The following is a 10,152-nucleotide window of genomic DNA, read 5'->3' as shown; positions in this document are numbered from 1 at the left end:
GGGGGGGGAGACAGAATCTGAAGCAGGCTCCAGGCTCCGAGCTGTCAGCACAGAGCCTGACCCAGGGGCTCCAATTCACGAACTGTGAGATCATGACCTGAGCTGAAGTCGGACGCTTAACCTGAGCTACCCAGGTGCCCTCCAAGTGATAGATTTTTAAAAATGTCTTCCATGAACTTTAATTTTTCTAAATTAGCCAACTATATGATCATGTTCCTTGACAATTCATCACAACTGCCAAGTAATCATAACAGTAGGTAGCAAGCAGGGGAGAGGCAGAGAGAGAGGCAGATAGAATCCCAAGCAGGCTCGGCACCATCAGTGCAGAGCCTAAATCAAGAGTCAGGTACTTAACCGACCAAGCCACCCAGGCGCCCCATCATAACAGTAGACTTTTAAAGAAAGTCTTTTTCTTGGGGCGCCTGGGTGGCTTGGTCGGTTAAGCGTCCGACTTTCGCTTAGGTCATGATCTCGCAGTTCGTGGGTTCGAGCCCCGCGTCGAGCTCTGTGCTGACTGCCAGCTCAGAGCCTGGAGCCTGTTTCAGTCTGTGACTCCCTCTCTCTGGCCCTGCCCTGCTCACGCTGTCTCTCTCTCTCTCTCCTAGAAATAAATAAAACATTAAAAAAAAAAAAAAAAAAAAAAGTCTTTTTCTCTACGATTTTCCCTAAGAAGATATTTTGATGTCCTTTATATCTTACCCTCTCCTGTAAGGCCTTCTTGTATTAAATATCTCCTCCTCTGCCTCTTTTCAAAGAGCAAAGTCTTTTGAGAAAATCCTCTGTGTATGTGTTCTACTGGAGTGCATGGAGAGAATGGAGCATTTTGTACAATTACTAGGAGGACATTCAAGAGACCAAGGCAATATTATAAATAACTGGACTTGAAAGAGTAAATGGAATACATCTCTTCCTTTTATAAAACTGCATTTATTTTGAGAGAGAAGATGTGAGTGTGTACGCACATATGAACAGGGAAGGGCAAAAAGAGAGGGACAGAGAGAATTCCAAGAAGGCTCCATGCTGACAGTGCAGGGCTTCAACCCACCAACTGCAAGGTCATGACCTGAGCCAAATCAAGAGTTGGATGCTTAACCAACTAAGCCACCCCTATATAGTCTGAGCCACTCAGTTGGTTAAGCATCTAACTGTGGCTCAGGTCAGATCTCAGGGTTCATGGGTTCGAGCCCTGCATCAGACTCTGTGCTGACAGCTCAGAGCCTGGAGCCTGTTTCAGATTCTGTGTCTCCCTCTCTCTCTGCCTCTCCACCACTCATGCTCTGTCTCTGTCTCAAAAACAAATAAACTATAAAAAAAAATTTAAAAAAATACTACTTTATAATGCTGAATAGGAAGTATACAAATGAAGTATTCTTGCTAAAAAACTGAACCAAAATCTTGAAACTTACCAAGCCTCTAGTCTAACCACCAGTTTACAGACAATACAGGGGAAAGAACATACTAAATGACACTACATGGGTACAATCAGCAAAACCCAAAATGTGTTTTGAAATTCTAGAAGTCATCTTAGTTTCTTAAATAAATTGCAAGGAAAATCCAAAGTAGGAGGGAAAAGCCAATGGATTAAAAGAAATTCAAGTGAGACAGAACTCAATGCAACATGTGGACCTCGTCTGGATCCTGACTGGAGAAAGTTAAGTGTTCAAAAGCAAAAACTTGGAAAATATTAACAGGTACTTTATACCTGATGAAAATAAAAAACTGGTTGTGTGTTTAAGAGTGATAATGGCATTTTAGACACATTTAAAGTTTTTTTGAAGTATTTATTTTTGAGAAAGAGACATAGTGTGAGTGGGGGAAGGGCAGAGAGAGACAGAGACACAGAATCCAGGCAGGCTCCAGGCTCTAAGCTGTCAGCACAGAGCCCGACGCAGGGCTCAGACTCACAAGTGGTGAGATCATGACCTGAACTGAAGTCTGACACCTAACCGACTGAGCCACCCAGGCACCCTGACACATTTTTAAAAAGCTCCTTGTTATAGTGATACATATGAAAGCATAATATATATGGATAGAACTACATCCCGAGATTTCTTTCAAAATAGATAGTCCATGAGTTGATAATTGTTGAAATTGGATGAAAGATATAGGGAATCATTACATTATTCTGCTTCTATATATGTTTGAAATTTTTCTTAGTATATCACATATAAACCATGAAATTTAACCTCATTTAAGAAGACACCTGTCTAATGTACTTGCCAAATAAAGTAAGTGGACCCTTTCCCAAGGTGAGCCAGTAAGCAGGCCTAGTAGTCAGCACCTTTTATTTTTTATTTATTATTATTATTATTTTTAACGTTTATTCATTTTTGAGAGATGGAGACAGAGCATGAATGGGGGAGGGGCAGAGAGAGGGGGAGACACAGAATCCGAAGCAGGCTCCAGGCTCTGAGCTGTCAGCACAGAGCCCGACACGGGGCTCAAACCCACGAACCTTGGGATCATGACCAGAGCTGAAGTTGTCCACCCAGATGACTGAGCCACCCAGGAGCCCCAGTCAGCTCCTTTTAGAAAAGCAAAGCCTTTCAACAAAGGGTCCTTTCATATTATGCTTATTTTATTTGTGCATAAAATTCCTTCAAGCTGGGAGAGGCCAGGACCACAAAGTATTTGTTTCTTCCTCGGCAGCATTGTTCCCCTATTTGCCCCTTCCTTACAGTACTGCTTCTCTTCCTCTGACATGAATAGAGAAGGCAAAAACAATCCTATCCACACACATCTCCCTCTGTAGATAAATATGATACTAGTGGATGATAACTGTATGGCTAAGGCAATGAACATATTCCATAACCATTGAGAGGTATTTTCTAGGCTTTGCACATTTAAAAAATTTCCACAGATTTTCAGCTGTAATTCCTGTTGCTTTATGTAACTTCCAGAAACAAAAACCAAAAACCTAAAAAAACCACTTTCTTGATAATATGATTTCATTCAGGCAGCTTCTGAAGGATGAGACATAGAAACAGGTAAGAAGTATTTAGATCATGTTACAAAACCCAGAAAACCGACAGTGCTTCCTCGTAGCTGAAAGTTTCTCCATAAACATTCTGGTAACTATATGTTTACAGTGGAACTTGGACAGATATATCAGTGTGAGTCACTCAGGGATTTTATGGTTCTAAATGCCTGGGGTCCTAGACCATTGGTTCCAAATGTCTTTGTCAGATGGACTCTTTTGATTACTTTCCCTTGACAGATCTTCTGTTTTGAAAGACTGTCTACCAAGCTGCATCTAAGTAATTAACTTCCTAGTACTGCTGGAGTTACATGTAAGTACCAAGAGAGCTTTTGAGAAGTATGAGAGTACCAGCGTTTTCACACTGAACAGATATAATTTTAATTTTTTTAATGTTTATTTTTGAGAGAGAAAGAGACAGAGAGTGAGTGGGGGAGGGGCAGGGAGAGAGAGGGAGACACAGAATCCGAAACACAGAGCCCGACCCAGAGCTTGAAGTCACAAACCGTGAGATCATGACGTGAGCTGAATGAAGTTGGAAGCTCAACTGACTGAGCCACCCAGGTGCCTCTGAACAGTTATAAGTTTAGTCTTTATATTTAGACTGTGTAGTAGCTTTTTCTTTTTTTAAAAAAAGTTTATTTTTATTTTTGAGAGAGGGAGAGAGAGAGTGCATGTGTGAGCAGGGGAGAGGGAGAGAGGGAGGGAGGAAATGAGGGAGGGAGAGAGGGAGAGAAAGAGAGAGAGAGAGAGAGAGAGAGAGAGAGAGAGAATCCCAAGTAGACTCTGCACTGGCAGAGCAGAGCCCTTTACAGGTCTTGATCCCTCAAACAGTGAGACCATGACCCGATCTGAAACCAAGAGCTGTTCACTTAACCAACTGAGCCAAGCAGGTGCCCCGAAATTCCAGTTATTTTCTTAACCCAGCATTGGGAGGGTTGCTAGAGTGAAGAACATGAACTTAAAAATAATCTTTTAATATACATTATAAAATTATTTAAACCAATTTACATGGTCACCAACATATATGCCAACTCATATATATGCCAATTCATTCTACTCTCTGTAGCTGGATATTGTTTTTTTAATCTCTGGTACTTTGGTAGCAAAAAATTGCATTTATTGTTTTAATTCTTATTTTACTTATTTTATTTTATTACTTATTTGATTTATTTTTATTTTTAGTTTTTTAATGTTTTATTTATTTCTGAGAGAGAGAAGGAGAGAGATAGCATGAGCAGGGGAGGGTCAGAGAGAGAGGGAGATACAGAATCTGAAACCGGCCCCAGGCTCTGAGCTAGCCGTCAGCACAGAGCCCAATGCGTGGCTCAAACCCACAAATTGTGAGATCATGACCTGAGCTGAAGTCGGACACTTAACCAACTGAGCCACCCAGGTGCCCCATTACTTATTTTATTACTAATAAGACTCTATTAGTAATTAGGTTATATTTCCCCCTTTCATTTAGTAGTCAATTGTACTTCCCCCTCTGTAAACTATACATTCAAGTCTTCTGTGTTTCTCCTATGCATTTTTATGAGCACTTTACAAATAAATTTAACCCTTTGCTGTGGTTGTAGCAAATCTATTTTCCTAATCTGTCCTATAATGTTGTGCATTTTTATTTAGTCAAATACACTACCTTTGCCTTTGTGGTTTCTTGTATTGCTTTGTGCCTAGAAAGTCTTCCTCTCCTAGAAGAACTCCAAAGTGTGACAACGTCTTCAGACTCTAACTTGGGGACCGCTACTTTAACAATCTGACTAATGTGAAAAGAGTTAGTGAAAGGATTGATTGGAAGAAAGCCTGTTTGTTCTCTGCCAATAAATGGGGGTGGGAGGGACTTGTTAAGTTAGACTTTTATCTTTACCATGAGACAAGTATGTCCAAAACACCTGACAGGGGTGGCTGGCTGCTCTTGGTTTTGGCTCAGGTCATGATCTCATAGTCCCTGAAGTTGAGTCCCACATCGGGCTCAGTGCTGACAGCACAGAGTCTGCTTGGGATTCTCTCTCCCTCTCCGTCCCTAGCCGGTTCACGCTCTCTCTCAAAATAAATAAATAGATAGATAGATAGATAGATAGATAGATAGATAGATAATAAAGAAATAAAACACCTGACAGAAACAGTGTGAAAAAGCGCATTAGTAAAACCGAGGCATCTTGACAATGCCATGGTCATTATTTGTGTGGGGAGGGATAGGAATGTGTGTGTGCTGTGTTGTGTTGTTAGAGGAACACAGCAGACAGGCTGCAAGACTGCTAAAATAACAGGGTTTGGAGACTATATTTCCATATGTATTGATCTTTAGCTCAGAGAAGGAGACTATGGCAAATTAGGAATTGTAATTTCCATTACAGCTTCTGTGAGAAAGTAATGGCTAAGAGGTAAATGACGAAAAGAAAACCCTCACACATGATCTGGCATGCTATTTTTATGTAGCTGTAAATTTAATTTCCTTATGCTGTATGCAGAAGAGTCATCCTGGTAGCTGGCTTAGCAATCTCTATGAATAGAGATGGGTAGAGGACATGATAGAACAACCTACTTCCTAAGGTACGGATAAGGAGATGCTAAAGTAAGAATCTAGTTGGAGGGGCTCGAGGGTAGCTCAGTCAGTGAAGCATCTGACTCTTGGGTTTGGCTCAGATCATGGTCTCATGGTTTGTGGGTCAAGCCCTGAGTTGGGCCGTGAGCTGACAGTATGGAGTCTGCTTGGGATTCTCTCTCTTCCTCTCTCTCTGCCCCTTCCCCACTCATGCATGTATGTGCTCTCTCTTAAAAATAAACTAATTAAAAAAAAAAAAAAAAGAATCTAGTTAAGTGCCTGGGTGGCTCAGTTGGTTAAGTGTCTAACTCTTGGTTTGGCTCAGGTCATGATCTCACGGTTCATGGGTTTGAGCCCCACGTTGGGCTCTGTGCTGACGGCTAGCTCAGAGCCTGGAGCCTGTTTCGGATTCTGTCTCCCTCTCTCTCCGACCCTCCCCTTCTCACGCTGTTTCTTTCTCTCTCAGAAGTAAATAAAAGACATTAAAATTTTTTTTTCAATAAAAAGAACATTAAAAAAAAACAAATAGGAAATGGCTTCACAGTTTCTCTTCTGGAACTTCTAAAAAATAACCTCAAAACTACTATTCTATTCTATTCTATTCTAATCTTTCAAAATCAGGGTAATAACCAAGTTCTCTAAGCAGGTGGGAGCTTTCTCCTGCCAGTACAGAGAAATGCAGAAAATATATCTCAAAAAAAATCTTCTGGTTTGCTGGTTCACACAAATTTTCACTGGCTTTAGTTCAACTTAACAAGCAGCTAGGAAGTGCTATGATGTGCTCTCTGAGACCCTTCTGGCTCTGCAAAAAAGAAACGTATCTTCTGGGGCGCCTGGGTGGCTTAGTCGGTTAAGCGTCTGACTTTCGCTTAGGTCATGATCTCGCAGTTCGTGGGTTTGAGCCCCACGTCGGGCTCTGTGCTGACTGCCAGCTCAGAGCCTGGAGCCTGTTTCAGTCTGTGACTCCCTCTCTCTCTGACCCTCCCCTGCTCACGCTGTCTCTCTCTTTCTCTCCTAGAAATAAATAAAACATTAAAAAAAAATTAAAAAAAAAAAAAGAAACGTACCTTCTGTATTGAAAAGAACCTCAGTGGTTTGAATTTAACTCCCCTAATATACAGAAGAAATGGTAGTCCAAAGCTGTTGAAGGACTTGTCCAAATTCAAAAAGCAAGTTACTAGAGTAATAGAATTGGGAATAGAAATCAAAGGAAGCAAACTGTTTTTTCTTCCATACCAGATGATTTCCACTATATAGTGGTTCACATAATATTGAAAGAATATCCATTTTTTATTATTTTTTAAATAACAAAGGTAACCACACATTTACGGTAATAACACAGAAGTATACAAATATAACATTGGTAAATATTCTCCTGCAATCCCATCTTATTAAAGGTTTAGTGTTTATCCTTGCATACACATCCTTTATTTATAATCATGAAAACATATACATATATAGGAGTTTTTGCCTTTTCCCCCCACAATGAAAAGTATCCTCAACTTAGTATATAGCCAGTTAGTCTGTCCATCTATCCAGCTACATAGGTCTGACTCAATGCTTTTAATAGTTTCATAATACTCTATGGTTCAGTTGTACTATAATTCAGTCAACCATTCATTCCTTTTCAGATGGGGTTCAGGCTGTTTCCCTTCTTTCCTAGAAATATATTTTAATTTTTAAAAAATATTTATTTTTTAGAGAGAGTGATAAAATGTGAGTAGGGGGAGGGGCAGAGAGAGGGGAAGGGGCAGAGAGAGGGAAACCTAGAATCCAAAGCACGCGCCAGGCTTCGAGAGGTCAGCATAGACCCCGATGCAGGACTTGAACTCACAGAGAGATCATGACCTAAGCCGAAGTTGAACACTTAACTGATTGAGCCGCCCAGGCACTCATCCTGGAAATATTTCTATAGTATAGATTCCAAGAGATGGGACATAAAGAGTATTTACTTTAAAAAAAAAAAAAAAAGTGAATTTTTTGAGAGTGAATATTTATTTTGAGAGAGAGACAGGAAGGGAGGGACAAAGAATCCCAAGCTGTGGGGAAATAGGTTCTACTTACATAAATGGGTTAGAAAAAAGCTTAGGGTAGAAAGTCACCACCAGAGGACGAAAGCACCAGAGGTTAGCTAGCAAGATACTGTAACAGGATCAGGAGCAACTTGTTATATCACCTGCAGTTTCGAAATTACTTTCTATCTGGTGCCAATGTACCTTGATCACAAACTCCACTCGCCCCCCTCCCCAGAGGCTTTGCTTCTTACACGCACAAATTAATGATTACTATCTGATAGTTTTCTTTACGCTCACCACATGTATAAGATCTTGACAGCTCAATAAATACAGAGATGAAATCCCTGTTTGGGGCTCTTGTCTCCTCCCAGGCATTAACTTCTCTTGTATACAATTCTGTGTAAGCTCTCTTGCTGGACAAGAGAGAACTCTGGACTCAAAGATTACATAACCAATCTGACAGTGCAGAGCCTGATGTAGGGCTCGATCCCATGAACCACGAGATCATGACCTGAGCCAAAGTTAAGAGTCAGATGCTCCATTGACTGAGCCACTCAGGTGCCCCAAAATATTTTTAATATCTTTCACTTTAATAAATATTTTGTTCTGACTTTCATTTCTAGACCTGCTAATGAACTATATTTTCAAATGTTCATTGTTCACTTACATTTCGTCTTCAGTGTGCTACTATAAGTCTCTCATGCCAATTTTCTATTGCATTTTTTTCTTGTTGATTTATACGGTTCCTTTTTTTTTTAGTACAGGTCACACACAATGTTACATGAGTTTCAGGTGTACAAATAGTGATTTGACAACACTATACATTATGCTACACTCACCACACGTGTGGCTACCATCTGGGTATGGCGTTTTTAGTTCTGTAAGATGAAAAGAATTCTAGAAATTGGTTGTATAACAATGTGAATATATATATATTAAATATTTGTTTATTTTTGAGAGGAGGGAGGGGCAGAGAGAGAGAGAGAGAGAGAGAGAGAGAGAGAGAGAGAGAGAATCCCAAGCAGGCTCATCAGCAAAGAGCCCGATGCAGGGCTCAAACCAACAAACCATGAGATCATGACCTGAACCAAAATCAAAAGCTGGACACTTAACTGACTGATCCTCCCAGGCACCCCCACAATGTGAATATATTTAACATCACTGAACTATACACCTAAAAATGGTTAAGATGGTAAATTTTACCACAACTAAAAATAGAAAAAAAAAAAAAGGCTTCTACCCCAAAGTTAGACAATATTTTCCTCTAACTTCAAATATTATCATGGTTTTTCATGCTTAGTCCTTCCATCTATCTTGTTGATTACTATGTGTCTCTGCATATGGTATGAGATACAGACCACATGTTGTCATCCTGCAGGAATTAACAGAACAGTATCAACTACTACTTCTTCTCTGAGCTCCCTTAAGAAAAAAACACCAAAAAACAAAGCAATACCTCTGGGTGGTAGGATTAATGATGACTTCTATTTATTTTTTGCTTCTTGGTATTTCTAAAATTTTTATGCTGAACATATGGCACTTACACTATTAAAAATATAGGGGACCTTGAAACACTACTACAATATATGGTAACTAACTTGGAATTAAATTTAAAAAATATATATAGAGGGCAGATCATCCTTCTACTTAAAGCAATCAGTGAACAGCTTAATTATCATTTAATACCTTGGCATGCATGAGTATGCCAGTCAGATAGGAGAAAAACAGAAAACAACAAAAACAAAATGCCACTCCATATATCATTTATAACCTCCGACAGCAAAATAGGGAGGATAGATAACAGAAGTAAGGTAATATCTGAGAACTTCCCACCTGTCAGCTACAATGTCAGGCATCTTACACACACTATCCCACCTAATCTCCGTAATAACACAGTGAGATAGGATGTTAGTAACCTCATTTTAGAGGCAGAAGCACAGGCTCAGATAAATTGATACCTTACTCAAGGCCATACAGCCAGTCATTGGTGGGGTTGTGATTTGAACCTAAGCCTCCTTGCTAAAACAACAGCTCATGTGTACAGCACTTGTGATGAGCCAAGAACCCTTTTAACTCTTTTACATAAATTACTTCATCTACTCTTCAGAACCACATGTGAGATGGGAGCTATGATGATGCCCACTTTACAGAGGAGGCAACCGAAGCACGGAGAGGTTAAGTTTCTTGCCAAAGTTAATATACTAGTAAGTGGTAAGCTGGGATCTGTACCCACACTGGCTCCGGAGTCCAGCCTCTTAACTACTCCACATCACTCCTGAACTTTATACTATGCTGCTGCTTTTCCTTCCTCTTTTCATCCAGCATGAGAAAAATACTACCTGATATCTGAAATAATTTCTAATTCACAAGACTCCAAATATCTTGAAATAAAATAATAACTTGCATAATACGTGACAATTTAGAAAGTGCTTTTTACACACTCCATTCCATTTAATCCTCCAAATAGTTACGTGAAATAGATAGGGAAGGTACCTTTGGTTTATAGAAGAGCTCAGGGTGGCGAAGTGACTTGTCCAAGGTGATACCCTTACTAAAAGGTCAGAAACAGATCTAAAACAGGTCTTTGTATTTCTTATAGAATGTTCTTTTCA

General features: G+C 39.9%; 1 protein-coding gene across 3 annotated transcripts in view; it reads right to left on the bottom strand.

Annotated features, from left to right (window-relative positions):
- Positions 1–10,152, bottom strand: part of KLHL12 (kelch like family member 12) — a 34,826-nt gene that overhangs the window by 7,696 nt on the left and 16,978 nt on the right. The gene's annotated exons all lie outside the window — the stretch shown is intronic.

This window comes from Crocuta crocuta, unplaced genomic scaffold (assembly GCF_008692635.1).
Source record: "Crocuta crocuta isolate KB4526 unplaced genomic scaffold, BGI_CrCroc_1.0 scaffold318, whole genome shotgun sequence".
In the NCBI taxonomy this organism is placed as follows: domain Eukaryota; kingdom Metazoa; phylum Chordata; class Mammalia; order Carnivora; family Hyaenidae; genus Crocuta; species Crocuta crocuta.
The sequence above is the reverse complement of the archived record's forward strand: the minus strand, read 5'-3'. Positions and strand labels throughout refer to the sequence as shown.